The sequence below is a fragment of the Capra hircus genome, chromosome 3, assembly GCF_001704415.2.
Source record: "Capra hircus breed San Clemente chromosome 3, ASM170441v1, whole genome shotgun sequence".
Taxonomy (NCBI): Eukaryota; Metazoa; Chordata; class Mammalia; order Artiodactyla; family Bovidae; genus Capra; species Capra hircus.
This window is the reverse complement of record NC_030810.1, coordinates 101375490-101394201: the sequence shown is the minus strand read 5'-3', so window position 1 is coordinate 101394201 and position 18712 is coordinate 101375490. Positions and strand designations below refer to the sequence as shown.

Below are 18712 nucleotides of genomic sequence, written 5' to 3'. Positions count from 1 at the left end.
TTGTAGTGGAGCCTGAAGTCAGGCAGGTTGATTCCTCCAGTTCCGTTCTTCTTTCCCGAGATTGCTTTGGCTAGTCGAGGTTTTTTGTATTTCCATACAAACTGTGAAATTATTTGTTCTAGCTCTGTGGAAAAGTACCGTTGGTAGCTTGATAGGGATTGCATTGAATCTATAAATTGCTTTGGGTAGTATACTCATTTTCACTATATTGATTCTTCCAATCCATGAACATGGTATATTTCTCCATCTATTAGTGTCCTCTTTGATTTCTTTCACCAGTGTTTTACAGTTTTCTATATATAGGTCTTTAGTTTCTTTAGGTAGATATATTCCTAAGTATCTTATTCTTTTCATTGCAATGGTGAATGGAATTGTTTCCTTAATTTCTCTTTCTGTTTTCTCATTATTAGTGCATAGGAATGAAAGGGATTTCTGTGTGTTGATTTTATATCCTGCAACATTACTATATCCATTGATTAGCTCTAGTAATTTTCTGGTGGAGTCTTTAGGGTTTTCTATGGAGAGGATCATGTCATCTGCAAACAGTGAGAGTTTTGCTTCTTCTTTTCCAATTTGGATTCCCTTTATTTCTTTTCCTGCTCTGATTGCTGTGGCCAAAACTTCCAAAACTGTGTTGAATAGTAATGGTGAAAGTGGGCACCCTTGTCTTGTTCCTGACTTTAGGGGAAATGCTTTCAATTTTTCACCATTGAGGATAAGGTTTGGCGTGGGTTTGTCAAAAATGGGCTTGTCATATGTAGCTTGTATTATGTTGAGGTACGTTCCTTCTATTCCTGCTTTCTGGAGAGTTCTTATCATAAATGGATGTTGAATTTTGTCAAAGGCTTTCTCTGCACCTATTGAGATAATCATATGGCTTTTATTTTTCAATTTGTTAATGTGGTGTATTACATTGATTGGTTTGCGGATATTGAAGAATCCTCGCATCCCTGGGATAAAGCCCACTTGGTCGTGGTGTATGATCTTTCTAATGTGTTGTTGGATTCTGATTGCTAGAATTTTGTTAAGGATTTTTGTATCTATGTTCATGAGTGATATTGGCCTGCAGTTTTCTTTTTTTGCGGCATCTTTGTCAGGTTTTGGTATTAGGGTGATGGTGGCCTCATAGAATGAGTTTGGAAGTTTACCTTCCTTTGCAATTTTCTGGAAGAGTTTGAGTAGGTTTTAAACGCCTTTATCCCGGTTTTTTGATTTCGCAGCACTCCATTGGTTGGGCAACGGAAAGGTCTCCGGAGCACTGCCTGCCGGGTGGAGCGCCCAGCTGGGTAGGCTGCGTTCTGTGGGGTCCACCTGGGAGCGGGAAAGGGTGAAAACCAAGCGGGGAAGGCGGGTTTGTGGGGAGGTCATTGAGACCTCCCAGGAGACTTGGGCCAGGATCCCTAGAGGTGAACATTGCTTCAGTCTGGTAGTAGAGTGGGAAGGGAGGGAGAGGGCTGGCAGACCCAAGAATGAAGGAGGGAAAAGGAGAGGGGAGGAAGGAGAGAATAAAAGAATTTGTGCTTCTCCTCCCTCTCTTGCCTTCTTGCCTCTTCTTGGTCTTCTTCCCATCCCTACAGCTGAGAAATCTTGACACACCCACTTTTGAGCAGAAAGACCCAATTAAGCTGTGCTCAGGTGCACAAATTCTGGGTTGTAAAAACAGATCTGTCCTTATGTGCCCTTAGGGGCTTCCCTGCTGGTTCGGATGGTAGAGCATCCGTCTGCAATGCGGGGGACCCAGGTTTGATCCCTGCGTCGGGAAGATCTCCTGGAGAAGGAAATGGCAACCCACTCCAGTATTCTTGCCTGGAAAATTCCATGGATGGAGGAGCCTGGTGGGCTACGGTCCATGGGGTCCCAGAGAGTCACACAGGGCTGAGCGACTTCACTTTATGTGGCCTTAGACAAATTAAAGAAAACTTCTTGTGCTTCCCTTCTTGCTGCTGTAAAAATGGGAGCAAGGAGAGCATTTTACTTCATTCTGTTGTTGTCAGGCGTGCCTGTGTTTAGAAACCACTGGATCTAATGTCAAAAGCAGAGAAGTCATAAATATTGTCATTATCCTCAGAATCTTTTGACAAACCCTCACCCTTATTTATTTCACCTTGAATTAGCTTGCTGCTTCTAGATTTTGTGTAAACAGAATCAAGACAAAGTTTCCCATGATTGCTCTTGCAGTTTGCTCTGCTGTAGCTCGGCCGCCCTTCATTGCCAGTTCTCTGCTTGCAGGTCAGGGACCGATGTGCAGGCTGGAGGAAATGGGAAGAAAACACATCTCCACCCATCCCAGTTCTAACCTCACCTGATTCTGTCCTTGCCCCGTGTGAGAGCCCGGTTCTCCGGGTTTCCTGGCCATTCTGTGATCTCTCAACATACTTTCCAGGGATTTCTTTTTTTTCTTTTCCTTTCTTTTCTTTTCTTTTTTTTCTTTTTTTCTTTCTTTCTGTTTTTTTTTTTTTTTTTTTGAGTCACACCAGTGACTTTTACTTAGTGGAAGAAGGGTTGGTGAAGATGTGTGGGTGGCTCTTTAAATCTCTCTCTTTACATTTTCAAGAATAACTTTATTCTATTAAAATACCTTTTATTCTTTCTATTCCCCTAAAAGGGCAACAGAGCAGAGGAGCAGAGCACCTCTGAAAAGCAGGTGGGGTATGATGCAAGCTGTCTTGGGGAGCAGCTGAATCAACCACCCACCTGAGTCACTCAGCATCTGCAGACTCTCTTACAGGTACAGTTCCTGGGTCTGTTGAATTGGGGCTCAAAAAACACAGCAGCGTCGGTAGTCGTGGTGTGGAAGCAAAGGGTTATTTGAGCGCTTTTTCAGACAGGGTGGGCAGGTACGCTTCTCCACGCTCTTCCTTCCTAGAGCTCCTTTTTTCCTCCACTTTCTTGCAAGACCTCACTTCCAGAAACTGGCGTTCTCTCTCATTTCTCTCCTTTCTGCTCTCAGGTCCCAAAGAGACGGAACGTTTGGTTCTAAAGCACAGTTGCTTTTCAAAGGAGTCTGAAAATGACTGGATTTTGGAATGGGATCTTCCTTTTGATTCCAGTGGCTCCTTGAATGACCCATCCCCTGAGCACTGTCTGTGATTCAGAACATCGAAATCCCTGGTCCTCATAAGAATACCTTCTAGGATGGCTGGCAGATGACATCATTCCGGGAAGCACAGGAAGTGGGCGGGGCAGGGAGCTTTTCCTGTAACTGGCGTCTTGTGATCCACGGTGGGCCCGGAGTCCTCGCTCGTCCTCCTCTATCCAGCCGTGACCCCAGAAGCTGCCCATCCATTTGGCAAAAGACACATCATCATCATCATTATCATCATCATCATCATCACCATCATCATCATCATCTTTGTGCTCCATGTAAAGGCGCTTCAGAATATCCAAGGCCTGTCCCTAAATAGGTCTTGGAGGAAGTACCTGGCATGCCTTGAGGGGTCCCATGGGTAGGTCAAGGCAGAGTGCAGATGGAGAGGAGCAGGGCAGGAAAGATGGGAACTCTGGGTCTTCTCATTTCTACCCACTCATTTCGATGTCATCGCTCTCGTAATTGGTGCAGAAGGTGAGTCGCAGGGACTCGGTTCAAGCTGTTTCAACTGGAGCCAACCTAGATTTCCACCGAGTCTGATTTCTGCCATCTGCCGTTGCCCTCAATAACCTCAAATTCTTCCAAACTAAAATCTGGCGATGGTAGAGCTAAGAAGACTGGTGATATCGGGCTATCTTCAGCTTTTGGCTCTTTCCTCCCACATTTTGAAAAGTCCTTCCAACCCAATGGTTCCCCAGGACACACGCACAGACAGCCGAGCTAATGGCCGCAGGGCTCTAAGCAGCGCCAACGTGGTGGTAACGAGAAAACCCAGGGATTTCTTTTCTTCCTATATCAGTCAGAGTCCGTTTCAGGTCCTTGTACCCATAAACCTTGACCCTTCTTCAAGTTCTCCTGGTGGAGCCCTTTGTGCGGTTCTTTACCACTCAACATCTTGAGTTTCCAAGAAGTTTCATCTTCTCACCCTGGAGCTGTGAACTTCCTCCTCATAACAAGAGCCTCCCACCTCCCCTTTGCCTCCTTCCTCCTTGAGTCAATCTCTGTCCAGCCTCTGGGGACAAAATACATCTCCAGGCAACACTGGGCTTCTTTCTGACTGTTTTTTGGCCGGCTAAAAACAGGTGCTATCTTTTTCTGTTCTGTGTATCGGATTAGGGAAGAAACAGTTTTAGGATACTATGCAGAAGTAAAGATTATTACTCTGAGCCATGATAGGATTTATATCTATTCTACATGTAAATATTTAGTCTGGTGGTATTTTGTGTTCATAAATACTGTCTATACTTAAGACAACTCGGATGTGCATCCTCTATGATTCAGCAATCAGTGCTCTTGGGTACCTTGATATTTGTACGCCTTTTTAAAAACTGCAATTTCTGGGTTTGATATGTTAAGAAATGGGGGAGAAACTGACTTGACTGACCTGACCAAAGAGTCTGTGACTGCCTAAGTGTCAGAGCCCTGTCTCGTGTCCTCTACCACATGCGGTTGATCTTCAGTCACCCCAGGTGAGTATGGGGCTTTCCTGGTGGGCCAGCAGGTAAAGAATCTGCCTGCAACGCAACAGACCCGGGTTAAATCTCTGATTTCGGAAGATCCCCTGGAGAAGGGAATGGCCACCCACTCCGGTATTCTTGCCTGGAGAATCTCTTGGACAGTGGAGCCTGGCGGGCTACAGTCTGTGGGGTCGCAAAGAGTTGGACACGACTGAGCGACATTGACTTCACTTTTAGGCGAGTATAGCTGGTTTGTCTGACTGCTCTATGTAAATAGTTATTCTTACTTACATGGTAAATCTAACAAATAGACACTTGTTGTGAGAATAACTTACCCCTCTCCAAATCAGAAATATATGAAGAAGAAGAGTTCTCCTGCCTCCATTCCCACTCCGCCGGTGACACACTTTGTATGTCACACGTAACAGGTGGTGGCCGCTTAGGAGTGTAATCAGTGCTGTGAGAAAACTAAGGGACCCAGGAAACCCTGCCTCCTGCCCTGACAACCGTCTGCCCCCTCTGGGCTATGGGAAAAGGGTGAAGGCAAAGAAAAGGAAAATAACACTCTTATTTGCAGAAATTTTACCTCAGGGTGGGACACTCTGGTTAACCTAGGCAGACTATGCGGTTGGTGCTGGAGAGCTAAGGGGGTCCTCCCTGGCACAAAACCCAAAGTGGATTTCACCTCATTTTCTGAGGTGAGAGTGAGCTGAGTCGATCAAAGGAGAGGAGCAGAGAGAAAGCGAGAGGGATGAGCACCCACGGGAGTCAACCGTATTGGAGTCTCCTCAGGGCCTTAGAAGAACTGCCCTGAGCTTATGGGTGGGACGTATGGAGGCTAAAGAAGCGTATCCCGTTCTCTGGCGATGGAGGCCATGTGGCTCCTGAGGGGTTCCATGGTGTAATGGTGAGCACTCTGGACTCTGAATCCAGCGATCCGAGTTCAAATCTCGGTGGGACCTTTCTGCCTAGTTAGAAGAAGAACACTTTTTACTCCCCGAATCGGACCCGCCCGAGGTCTCCCGCGCCCCTCAGCGGCGTGGTTCACACGGACACGGCGGACAGGTGTGGGACCGGCCTGGGGCGTCCTCGCTGGACCCGGGCGGCTCTGCCCATCTCTGCCCTTCAAGCCCCGGCCAGGGGCGCAGCGGCCCAGCCAGTGCCGCCCCCCTCGTCGGGTCCCCTGGGCCTCTGGAATGAAAGGCAGAGGCTGAGCCCTCGGAGTCCTGCCCCGCGAGGGGGCTTCGCACCGCACGCCTTGTCCCTGTGAGTAAATGGTGCCGGGGAGGGCCTGGGATGTCGCTGACCAGCCAGGATGGCAGCTTTCCGGTCCAGGGTTCCAGACCTGAATGGGAAGAAGCGTGTTTTAGTCAGGTTCTCTATTATTCTGAATTGTTATTGACCCTATCCCAGTTTATTTTGATTTTATTCAGAGTTTCTCGCTCCTAAGTCTCCGCTGGGCGCGCAAAGCCGCTGTTCCGCCAAGATTTGAACCTTGACTCCTGGAAATCTCCTCCTTTGGTCCCAAGCTCAGCCCGAAAGAGGAGCGCGGGTCGCGGATTCCCGCGTCTGAGGAGACCCCAGGTCCCTGACCCACGGCCGCCCGGCCAGGCTGCTCCGGGGCCGAAGGGGAGACGAGCCGCTCGGAGTCCGCACCCCCGGCCGGGCCCGCTTCGTCCTGCCGGGACTCTGCTCCACCGAGAAGACACCCCACTTGTGTCCTCTACTGCTCGGGAGGAAAACACGGATGAGGCCCGTGATGGACGTAAATAGCTAGTTTAGGTGCTCCCTTCGCGGTTCTAAGGAGCATCTCTCCGACGCTTGTAATTTGGGACTTTCAGCGGTTACAAAGGACTCAATGACGCAGCTGTCTTTGGAGGATGGAAAAAGAAAGGGGTGCGCGCGTGCTCTGTGCTCAGTCGTGTCCGACTCTTTGCAACCCCATGGACTGTAGCCCGCCAGGCTCCCCTGTGCATGGGATTCTCCAGGCAAGAATACTGGAGTGGGTTGCCATTTCCTCCTCCAAAGAAAGGTATGAGGCCGGCGAAAAGATCGCCGGAAGGTCAAGAGCAGGAGAGAACAGAGGATGAACCCGAAGGGAGACAGGGACTGGCAGGGAGAGGAGCGAGCGGGTACCCTGGCGGGGCGGTCCCTGGGTTGGGGCGACTCACAGCGCCTGACGCTGGAGCAGCTGCCACCCTTTACTGAAGTGTCTGGGAACCCAGTTCACCCCAAATCGCAAAGCTGCTGGCCCGGCAATTGTTCTGGCAAAGTTCCGTTTGCGGTTCCGTGCGGAGTCGTGAGGTGGGCTGTGTGGGCCTGCAAGTGAGTGGAAGTCCTGGCGGCTGCCTTGGAGATGACTGGCAGGCAGGGAACCACACACACTCCACTTTCCCCTTTTCAGGCCGGTCTGCAGCATCTGGGGTGGGAACCTGGAAAATCGGAGCATCAATATTTATTTAGAGATAAGCAGATAAACAGCCAGTCGGTTTCCTGATCTTAAAGCGTTTGTTCTTTGAAGAAAAGAAATGTGGGGTGGGATCAGGGTCTGCTTTTTCCCATAACAAATTTTGGGGCATATGTACCTGTATATAATATATAAGTACACATTATATGAGTAAAGCTCACTGCTTGTGTTTCCAAATTAAATGTTTGTGTAATTATATGTACCACTCATAAAATTCTGGGTCTTGTGTCATGTGTAGGAATGTTTTCCACTGTAAAACCATAGATTTGGGGGCGGCGGGCATTCTCGAAGCAAGCAATCGGCCCATTATTCCCCCTTTGATGGGCTGATCACATGAGCTAGTAGACGGGCAGACGCTCTCAGTCCAGGCGGTCACGGCTTTCGTCTCTCTAGGAAGGTTCATAGTCACTGAAAAGTGTCAGTAACAAATAAAATCACACCCAATCTTTATGCAGTGTTGCTCCCAAAATGCAAGAGCTTACACCCAATGAAGACATGCAAAGTGCCCAGGCATGGTCTACAAGTTTTAAATGGGTTTACTCACTTAATCCTTTCCAAAGGCTTGCATCATGTCATCATCCTCATTTCACATATGAGGAACCTGAGACATAGAAAGGTTAAGTAACTTGTCAAGTCAGTCAGTGAGTGGGATTTGAAAGCAGGAATTTGAACTGAAGCCTTCCTGGCTCCACAGGATATCCTACCAGTCAAAGAGGAACACAAACCGTAAAAATGCTTGACAAGAAATCTAAGTCCGTATATTTCTTTTGAAAAAACACCCAAGAGGAGTCACGTAACAGGCATTCAGTTCAGTTGCTCAGTCGTGTCCAACTCTTTGCGACCCCATGGGCTGCAGCACCCCAGGCTTCCCTGTCCATCACCAACTCCCGGAGCCTGCTCAAACTCAAGTCCATCCCATCGGTGATCCAACCATCCAACCATCTCATCCTCTGCCGTCCCCTTCTCCTCCCGCCTTCAATCTTTCCCAGCGTCAGGGGCTTTTCCAGCGAGTCAGTTCTTGGCATCGGGTGGCCAAAGTATTGGAGCTTCAGCTTCAGCACCAGTCCTTCCAAAGAATATTTGGGGCTGATTTCCTTTACGATTGACTGGTTGGGTCTCCTTGCAGTCCAAGGGACTCTCAAGAGTCTTCTCCAACACCACAGTTCAAAAGCTTCAATTCTTTGGCGCTCTGCTTTCTTGATGGTCCAACTCTCACACCCATAAACGACTACTGGAAAAACCATAGCTTTGACTAGACAGACCTTTGTTGGCCACTGCTGAGTGTTCCAAATTTGCCGGCAGGATGAGTGTAGCACTTTCGCAGCATCATTTTTTAGGATTTGAAATAGCTCAGCTGGAATTCCATCACCTCCACTAGCTTAGTTCGTAGTGATGCTTCCTAAGGCCCACTTGACTTCACACTCCAGGATGTCCGGCTCTAGGTCAGTGATCACACCATCGTGGTTATCTGGGTCATGAAGAACTCTTTTGTGTAGTTCTTCTGTGTATTCTTGCCAGAATACAGGACCGTTTCTGTCCTTTATTGTGTCCGTCCTCGCATGAAAGGTTCCCTTGGTAGCTCTAATTTTCTTGAAGAGATCTCTAGTCTTTCCCATTCTATTGTTTCTTTCCCTCTATTTCTTTGCATTGTTCACTGAGGAAGGCTTTCTTATCTCTCCTTGCTATTCTTTGGAACTCTGCATTCAGATGGGTATATCTTTCCTTTTCTCCTTTGCCTTTCTTTCGCTTCCTTTCTTTTCTCAGCTGTTTGTAAGGCCTCCTCAGACAACCATTTTGCCTTTCTGCATTTCTTTTTCTTGGCGATGATTTTGATCACTGCCTCCTACGGACCTCTGCCCACAGTTCTTCAGGCACTCTGTCTAAATATATGTATGTAAGAAAATAAGCTGCCACCCGTAGTCCCAACCCCCGGAATTAACTACTGTTCTTCTAAGTTTTCGCAAAACATATATATGCTTAGTTTATAAAATTCAAATGCTGCAGAAAATACAAATATGTAAAATTTTGAGACATCTTAAATTCAAAAATAACTTCTGTTAAGGTAGTTACATATTGACGGAGTCATTTCGGTATATCAACAGAGAGGGAAAAAATACATCGTAGCTCAGTTGGTAAAGAATCTGCCTGCAATGCAGGACACCCGGGTTTGATTCCTGGGTCAGGAAGATCCCCTGGAGAAGGAAATGGCAACCCTCTCCAGTATTCTTGCTTGGAGAATCCCACGGACAGAGGAGCCTGGCAGGCTACAGTCCATGGGGTCACAAGAGTCGGACACGACTTAGTGACTAAACCACCACCATACTTTTATGAAATAGAGCTCTTATAGATTCTATTTTTATTTTTAAGCATTCAACTTAATAGTGCATAAATTTAATGGAAGAAAAATAAAGAAATTGTTGAACTTTCAATTAAATTGTTTACACGAGAGATGCTTTTCTGAAAGGATTCCCTAAGGCTTATAATAATAATTTAATTAAGACATTAAATTTGGGAATGATTCTTCTCCTTACTTTTAAAAATCAAATGTCTTAAGGTATAATTTGAAAATTATACAACGCATCCATTTCAAGTTTGATGGCTTTTGACAAACGAACGTACCCATGGAACCACTATCCTGTTCAAGGAAAAAGAATATCTCTGGAACTCCAGACGGTCCTCTGTGCCCCTTTGCAGTCAGTCCCCCTACCGCCGTCATCAGTGATCTCGGGCCTGTCTCTGTGGATCGATTTTTCAGTTCTCGAATTTCACATAAATGGAACCCCAGAGTATGTACTTTTTCCCTCACTCAGCGTGATGCGTTTGAGAGTTATCCATACTGTTGCCATGTATCAGGTATTTGTACCACTTTAGTGAGGAGTACTTATTCCTTTGAATGAATATGTCACAATCCTATATATCTATTCACCTCATGATGGACATTTGACATGTTTTCAATTTGGGGACTATTACGAACAAAGCTGCTACAAGCAAGTCCCTTTTGTGGGCTTATGCTTTAAAAATTCCATTTACATTTTTTAAATTCTTTAATACGAATTTACTTTGAATGGATGTTACATTCACAAAGACAATTTATTGAAGAGTTACAAGCTCACCTTTGATTGTTTCCTATCAGGACATACGTAATATAAGCCACAGGTGTATTTTTGATTATCCCATTTGATCTACACAACAACTTTATGAAGTACTTTATGACTATTATTTTCCTATGACACTTGCAAATTGGCCTAGCAAACGGGAGTCGGCCCAAGGTCAAACCGGAAGGCCAGTGGTGGCAACAGGACTGAAAAGGAGGCCCCACCCCACACCCCCCAGAAGCTGCGTTCCTAACTGCAGACCCACTCCCAGTGTCTTCCTAATAACCTCGGTGTGTCTGCTGACAGGCCTGGAAACCAATATCCAAGCTGGTCTTCCTCGCGGTATTATTTACTGATCAGCTTCTTTGGGTCAGAAACTCCTCCATCAGGGGTCCAGAGCCTACAACCTTGAGGGTGAGGAAATCTGTTAAAAAATCCTAAAACCGGTTTTCTCATCAGTAAGCCACTAAAAATTAACCTTGGTCTTGGTGCAGATAGTTCATATTTGAGCAAAGCAATCTCCCGCTGTTGGGGAGACAGAGTAGGATGTTCTACTTTCGCTTTCAGTGACCTAGATCCTCCATCTGCATCCTGTGTGCTTTCCGGTTAGTTTTCTTTGGACCTACCCTTAAGCATCACCCCACTCCCAGGCCCACTGCCAGCACCTCCTCCGATCTCAGAGGCTTCTTGGGGCTGAGCGGATCTACGAGTGCCGTCCCCGAGGCAGCCACGAGGAGGACGACAGCCCTTCCCGCCATGGGCCTGCCTTTTCTGTTTGGCCCAGTGGTTTCTATTTGCCAGGAGGACTTTGTGAATCAGAAGTGAGCACAACACATCCTGAGAAAGGGGTTGTCGAATAGCCCACAAAACGGCCCACAACTCGGCCTGGGGTTTTCTTCTAATCTGTAGCTCAATGTTTTCACACAGGAAGAAAAGGAAAACTACTTTTGACCGAAAGAAAAGAAAAAAACAAAACAACACAAAACAAAAAAACGTTAGGTACGATTTCTACTGCCATTTAAGGAGAAGGGATGTTAAGGAGGTTTCCTAGTTTGCCAACTACTGAAGCATGTCAGCTGCACAATCGAGGCAGAAACAGAGGTACTGCTTTCTGACTGGGAAGGTAACAGGAGAAGGCCTAGAGAGAAAAGGCGGTTTATGCCAGCAAATTTGGAAAACTCAGCAGTGGCCACAGGACTGGAAAAGGTCAGTTTTCATTCCAATCCCAAAGAAAGGCAATGCCAAAGAATGCTCAAACTACCGCACAATTGCACTCATCTCACACGCTAGTAAAGTAATGCTCAAAATTCTCCAAGCCAGGCTTCAACAATATGTGAACCGTGAACTTCCTGATGTTCAAGCTGGTTTTAGAAAAGACAGAGGAAGCAGAGATCAAATTGCCAACATCCGCTGGATCATCGAAAAAGCAAAAAGCAGAGTTCCAGAAAAACATCTACTTCTGCTTTATGGACTATGCCAAAGCTTTTGACTGTGTGGATCACAATAAACTGTGGAAAATTCTGAAAGAGATGGGAATACCAGACCACCTAACCTGCCTCTTGAGAAATCTGTATGCAGGCCAGGAAGCAACAGTTAGAACTGGACATGGAACAACAGACTGGTTCCAAATAGGAAAAGGAGTGTGTCAAGGCTGTATATTGTCACCCTGCTTGTTTAACTTCTATGCAGAGTACATCATGAGAAACGCCGGACTGGAAGAAACACAAGCTGGAATCAAGATTGCCGGGAGAAGTATCAATAACCTCAGATGTGCAGATGACACCACCCTTATGGCAGAAAGTGAAGAGGAGCTAAAAAGCCTCTTGATGAAAGTAAAAGAGGAGAGTGAAAAACTTGGCTTAAAGCTCAACATTCAGAAAACGAAGATCATGACATCCGGTCCCCATCACTCCATGGGAAATAGATGGAGAAACAGTGGAAACAGTGTCAGACTTTATTTTGGGGGGCTCCAAAATCACTGCAGATGGTGATTGCAGCCATGAAATTAAAAGACGCTTCCTCCTTGGAAGAAAAGTTATGACCAACCTAGATAGCATATTCAAAAGCAGAGACATTACTTTGCCCACTAAGGTCCGTCTAGTCAAGGCTACCGTTTTTCCAGTGGTCATGTATGGATGTGAGAGTTGGACTGTGAAGAAGGCTGAGCGCTGAAGAATTGATGCTTTTGAACTGCGGTGTTGGAGAAGACTCTTGAGAGTCCCTTGGACTGCAAGGAGATCCAACCAGTCCATTCTGAAGGAGATCAACCCTGGGATTTCTTTGGAAGGAATGATGTTAAAGCTGAAGCTCCAGTACTTTGGCCACCTCATGCGAAGAGCTGACTCATTGGAAAAGACTCTGATGCTGGGAGGGATTGGGGGCGGGAGGAGAAGGGGGCGACCGAGGATGAGATGGCTGGATGGCATCACGGACTCGATGGACGCGAGTCTGAGTGAACTCCGGGAGTTGGTGATGGACAGGGAGGCCTGGCGTGCTGCGATTCGTGGGGTCGCAAAGAGTCGGACACGACTGAGCGACTGAACTGACTGAAGAGAGAACTGGATCCAGAAATGCGAAGAGGCCTGCCTGGGCTGGGAAAGGGTGAGTGGGAGGATAGCATCTAAGCAGTATCTCCAGCGATGACTAAGGCGTGTAATAATAAGCAAGGCAGCTGACCACGCAAAAAATGAAGCCTCTGACAGCAGGACACTGGCGGGGAAATGGCTAGTGGCAGCGTCTCACAAGACAGGCCGGCGACGAGAAGTCCATCACGTGGCACCTCCAGCACCCCCAGCACCCCTGGCTGCAGTTTCGGGTGGTCCCATACAGCAGCGCTCCCACAGCTATAGCAAAACCGACTTTTCTGCTTTTCCACCGACAGAACAGGGGAAAGCGCGAACGCAGTCCCCCACTACCACAAATTATGCAGTCGAGTTTCCCACATTTGGGGAAATCGCAGGGGTCAGCACATCCGGAGTGCAATGGATAAGCCTCGCCCTGGGAAAACCACCTTCGTGATCATGGTATCTCCCCTGCCAGGTAAGTATGAGTTGCCTGCCGGCCGCCCCACCACAACCTCATACGCCCTGCACTGTACACACACGCTCACTTTCCTCCCCGCATCCCCGAGCCTTCTTGGGCCTTCCACACAAAGGATCCACGCACTTTCAAGCAAAAACTCCTCAGTTCTCTCCCACGCCACGGGAGACCATATCGTGTTTAAGCGCCAGATGACGGACCAGCAGCCCCTGCGCTCGGATATCTGCATACGACACGCCCCTCCGTGACGTCACGGGAACCCGCGCTTCCCTCCAGCCCACGCCCCGCCCTAGTCCCCGCCTCCCTCCTCCCACGCCGTCCGGCCCGGCCAACCCGGCGGAGGGCGCCCTCTGGGGGGCGTGACGTCCGCCTCCCGCTCCTGGGCGCGCGTGGCTGCCTGCCTTTTTTGTCCTGCCCAGTCCCGGTCTGGCGGTCGGCTGAAGCCTGTGCACCTTTTTTCAAATAACAGCGTTCAATGGGGAGAACGGAACATTTAGCAGTCCAGGGGAAACCGGTTCCTTTCAAATCCAGTTGTCTTTGTGATGTAGTATTGTGTGTTTGTCTAGTAAAACGCACTAAGCGTCGCGACGGGCCGTGAACTTCTGTTCTTCAGAATTCAATGTCACTGATTGAGAATTTCACTTATGTTTGGTTCAAACATTTTTTATTAGTATTCCTAAATACCTTAGTTTATTCAGTAATCGATGTCTCAGTATCTTATTTTCTTTTTTGAAACTACCTAGTTAATTAACTTCCATCAGTTAAGTCTAGCACAACTCTAGGACTTTACCAAATATCTGGAAAGATCATTTGAAGCAGACATCTCTAAACTATAATTTTTTTTAAGAGCTTACCCAAAGCTCTTGTCTCATTTACATTTACTTTAAGCTTTCATCATATCAAGTTGTTTTCCTCGCAAAAGATATAACAGGGTCTTATTTATTAAACCTAGGTACAATAAAGTTCAAAACTGGTAAAGGAGTATGTCAAGGTTGTAAAATATTGTCTCCCTGCGTATTTAACTTATATGCAGAGTACATCATGCAAAGTGCCAGGCTGGATGCCTCCCAAGATGGAGTCAAGATTGCCCAGAGAAACATCAACAACCTCAGATATGCAGATGATACCACTCTGATGGCAGAAAGCAAAGAGGAACTAAAGAGCCTCTTGATGAAAGGGAAAGAGGAGAGTGAAAAAGTTGGCTTAAAGCTCAACATTCCCAAAACTAAGATCGTGGCATCTGGTCCCATCACTTCATGGTAAATAGATGGGGAAAAAGTGGAAACCATGGCAGATTTTATTTTCCTGTGCTCCGAAATCACTGCGGACGGTGACTGAGAGCCAGAAGAATCGACGGTTTCGACTTGTGGGTGCTGGGTAAGACTCTTGAGAGTCCTTGGGACAGCAAGGAAATCCAACCAGTCAATCCTAAAGGAAATCAACTCTGAGATTAACCAAACTATGCAGATGACAACACCCTTATGGCAGAAAGCGAAGAAGCGCTGAAGAGCCGCTTGATGAAAGTGAAAGAGGAGGGTGAAAAAGTTGGCTTAAAACTCAACATTCAGAAAACTAAGATCATGGCATCTGGTCCCATCACTTCATGGGAAATAGATGGGGAAACAGTGGAAACAGTGACAGACTATTTTTTTTTGGGGGGGGGGGTCCAAAATCCCTGCAGATGGTGACTGCAGCCATGACATTAAAAGATGCTTAGTCCTTGGAAGGAAAGTTATGACCAACCTAGACAGCATATTGAAAAGCAGAGATATTACTTTGCCAACAAAGGTCTGACTAGTCAAGGCTATGGTTTTTCCAGTGGTCATGTATGGATGTGAGAGTTGGACCATCAAGAAAGCTGAGCGCCAAAGAAACGATGCTTTTGATCTGTGGTGTTGGAGGAGACTCTTGAGAGTCCCTTGGACTGCAAGGAGATCCAACCAGTCCATCCTGAAGGAGACCAGCCCTGGGTGTTCTTTGGAAGGACTGATGCTGAGGCCGAAACTCCAATACGTTGGCCACCTCGTGTGAAGTGTTGACTCACTGGAAAAGACCCTGATGCTGGGAGGGATTAGGGGCAGGAGGAGAAGAGGACGACAGAGGATGAGATGGCTGGATGGCATCTCTGACTCAATGCACGTGAGTTTGGGTGAACTCTGGGAGTTGGTGATAGACAGGGAGGCCTGGTGTGCTACAGTCCATTGGGCTGCAAAGAGTCGGACACGACTGAGTGACTGAACCAACAAAGATATACACACTCAAGTAGAACGAACTTTAATGCTGACATTAACAAAAATATAGGCTCAATTATAATAGCTTCTTTGCAGGGGCAACCTCTGCTCCCCTGTCAGGTCAACAGTTAAGGAAGCCCTTCCAAAGTTAACCTGGTTCCTTCCCTATCTAGGCCCTTTAAAGGCTATTGTTGTTCTCCTTTTTAGCCCTTGTTTAACACTGTTGTGGAATCCGGAGTTGCAAAACACACCTCAGGGGACACTCAAGACATTGTAGTACAGTTTACTACGCCAGTGGGTCCAAGGGCAATTGGTTCCCAGCAAGGACCCTGATGTTTCTGAGAAGCCCAGTTTTATACCCCCCACTACATGACTGGTTACATGTTAGCCACCTCTTTGTTGTGTATGATTGAGTTTTACAACAAGTAGGTGTTAGGAGAACAAACAAGGTTAAACGGGGGGAACAATGGTTATACATCGAGGGGGGCGGATATCTCCATGGTTAATCGAACAGGGGCAGCCTGACCTCGACTACAGTCTCCGTTTGTCATCTGTAGGGAGGGAAGTCTCCAGGAGACCTGGTTTTCACTAGCAATGGTTTCCTCACTCTTTCGGGCAGGGTTCAGGCACAGTTCACATCCAGTCTTTAAGATGGATAACAGGCTTCAAGATGAAGTAAGTCTCTCCTGCTTTCCTCACACTGGCCCAAACATTCCTCCCTTTTGATGCTCATCTTATCTTTAATGGTGGGCATCAATCATGGGTAAGTATTGCACACGGGGACTATGTAACTGCAGCAGGACTGTCAGTCTGGAGGTTACACATCGAATTATACACTGGAGAATACAAGACCCCCAAATTAATAATACAATGATTAACAAAATAATTACATAAAGATTCTCCACCAATCAACTTTGATTCAAGAAATTACCGATGTCTAAAAAGGAAGATTATCATTAGACGTAGCTTTTACCTGGTTTTTCATGTCATCTAGAATGGCTGATATATTGTCAGATAAATCAGGGATATATGGAACAACATTCAATTTTAATTATGGCATGTGTCCCTCCGTGGGCGGCTGTAAGTACGTCTAAAGCCATCCGATTTTGAATCACTGCCTTTCTCATTTGTATTCATTCTTCATGTAAAGCTTGGATTGCCTTTGCGTTGTCCAGGAGGGCCTGTTATCGTGAAGTTAGTTAGAGCTTTTATTTTAATCTCACAGACCTTGCGCATCCTGCATGTAAATAAGGGAAATTTACTGGGGCTTGTTGTAAGGATGGCTTAATATTTCCATGACCAAAGGCAAACTCCAATAGCTTTGTGTGCAGATGCAAGCTACCAATGTGCCAAGAATAACCTGTCTCCCAAGGAGTCCCACGCCTCCCAGAATACAATTATAGGGGACCCTATAATTAAAGGGTTTAATTTAAACATCTAGAAGTAGACTTCACTGAGGTAAATCCATGCTGAGGATACAGATATTTGCTGATGATGGTATGGTATGTACTTTTACGGGATGGGTAGAAGCTTACCCCACCAAGACTGAAAAAGCAAACGAAGTGGCCTGATTCTTGCTGAGAGGCATTATTTCTAGGTTTGGATTTCCTCTGAGTGTAGAATCAGATAATGAGCCTGCATTTGTGGCTGAATTACTCCAACTGGTCTGCAAAGCAGTAAATATTAAATGGAAACTATATACAGCATATAGGCCACAAAGCTCAAGAATGGTTGAGAGAATGAACCGGACCATCAAGGTGACTTTGGCAAAATGGGTGCAGGAAACTGGCACCCCCCTGGATGGACTTGTTGCCATCAGTGTTAAAGAGCATCAGCATGACACCCGCCCCCGCCCCTGCCGCCCCGGTTCCCCTTATGAGATAATGTTCGGGAGGGCCCCCCCCCGCCACTTATTCAAGAAGCAAAGGGAAATTCATTACAAAGAGGAGGGATGGAGGTGTTGCGGTGTTGAGATCCTTTAATGGGCCAGAACCTGGTGGTCCGAAGTCAACCGATAAGAAAGTAAAGGTGAGAGAAAGAGGCTGATATTCCTTGGTTTACGCAGAAAGCCAATAAAGTCCCTGGCACGGAGCTTGCTCTGTTCACGGAGGCCTCAGGTGCCCTCTCGATTGAGTGAAAGTGCAGAGTGCCTTCTCGAGAGGGTCTTAGAAGCCCGGGCAGGAAAGTGAACTCAGAGAGCCTCTGCGCTCCAGGGGATCAGCCTGAAAAAAAGAGCGAGGGAGAGAGAGAGAAAGAAAGACACGGGGACCAGAGCTCTGATGGAGCAAAGTTGTTTTATTCAACATTGTGTAGGTATTTATGCTGTCTTACAGGATCACTATTTTCAGCAGAGATAAAATCAAAACTTACAAAGTTATCAAGAAAAGATGAGGTCATCCAAATGAAAGAGAGAGGGTTGTAAATAATCACTTTTACCATATGGTTCATAGGAAGGAAGAGGGTACTTATCACCCTATAGAAAAACTAATGAAGGAAATGCCTGGATTCCTCAGTCCTGGGAGAGGCTTGCCTCTCCTCTTAATTCCTGAATATTCAGGAACTAATAAGGAACAGAGAATTCCTGACAGATCCAAAACGGCACACAGGAAGCCTCCTGTTAAATGCTTCCTGACATTGGGGCAACTGGAACAGTTGGGGAAGGTAATCCATGACATCACCCCTTATGTTCAAAAAGAAAGAATTCCCTTTTCCTTAGGTACTACTGTACACCCATACTCACCAGGAGACTTAGTATGGGTAAAGGATAGGAATCGGCAGACATTATCCCCCACCTGGAAAGGGCCATACACTATTGTGCTAGCCACTCCCACTGCAGTTCAGGTTGCGGGTATTACTCCCTAGATTCACCACACCCGGCTCAAGACAGCAGCAGAGGAAAAGGGACCTTCCTTCCTGACCCGAAGGAACCACTGAAGACCCGTTTCGTTTTCCATGAGCAACCACAGAGTCAGGGTGGAGCTGCTGTGAATAATTCTGCTGTTCCTGATTGGCACGATGACCCTACCTGGACTGCAAACTCAGGATAATGTGTTCCTGTCCTGGGCCCACTTATATACAAACTTCCATAATACTTCTACTTAGGTTTCTGGGGCCATGCCTTTATCAGTAAGGGACGGACTTCCTTGGTGGGTGTCTCCCCTATGCAGAAGGGACTTTAGCTCCCTTTGCTCATTTTTGAGACAGCAAAAAGTCGTTTGCTTCCTTGGTAACGCACAACCTGTTGCTTCTTACTTGGTGTAGCCTGGATTTTAACCAAATTGATCAAGGGCATGGGGTAACATCTGAGGTAAAAGCAAGCCTTACAAAAGTAACCA

At 46.7% G+C, this 18712-nt stretch overlaps 1 non-coding gene and 1 pseudogene across 1 annotated transcript; one reads left to right on the top strand and one right to left on the bottom strand.

Annotated features, from left to right (window-relative positions):
- LOC102177714 lies at positions 2742-3401 on the bottom strand (annotated as a pseudogene).
- Positions 5436-5507, top strand: TRNAQ-CUG. Its single transcript has one exon. It is a non-coding gene; the product is annotated as a tRNA-Gln (tRNA).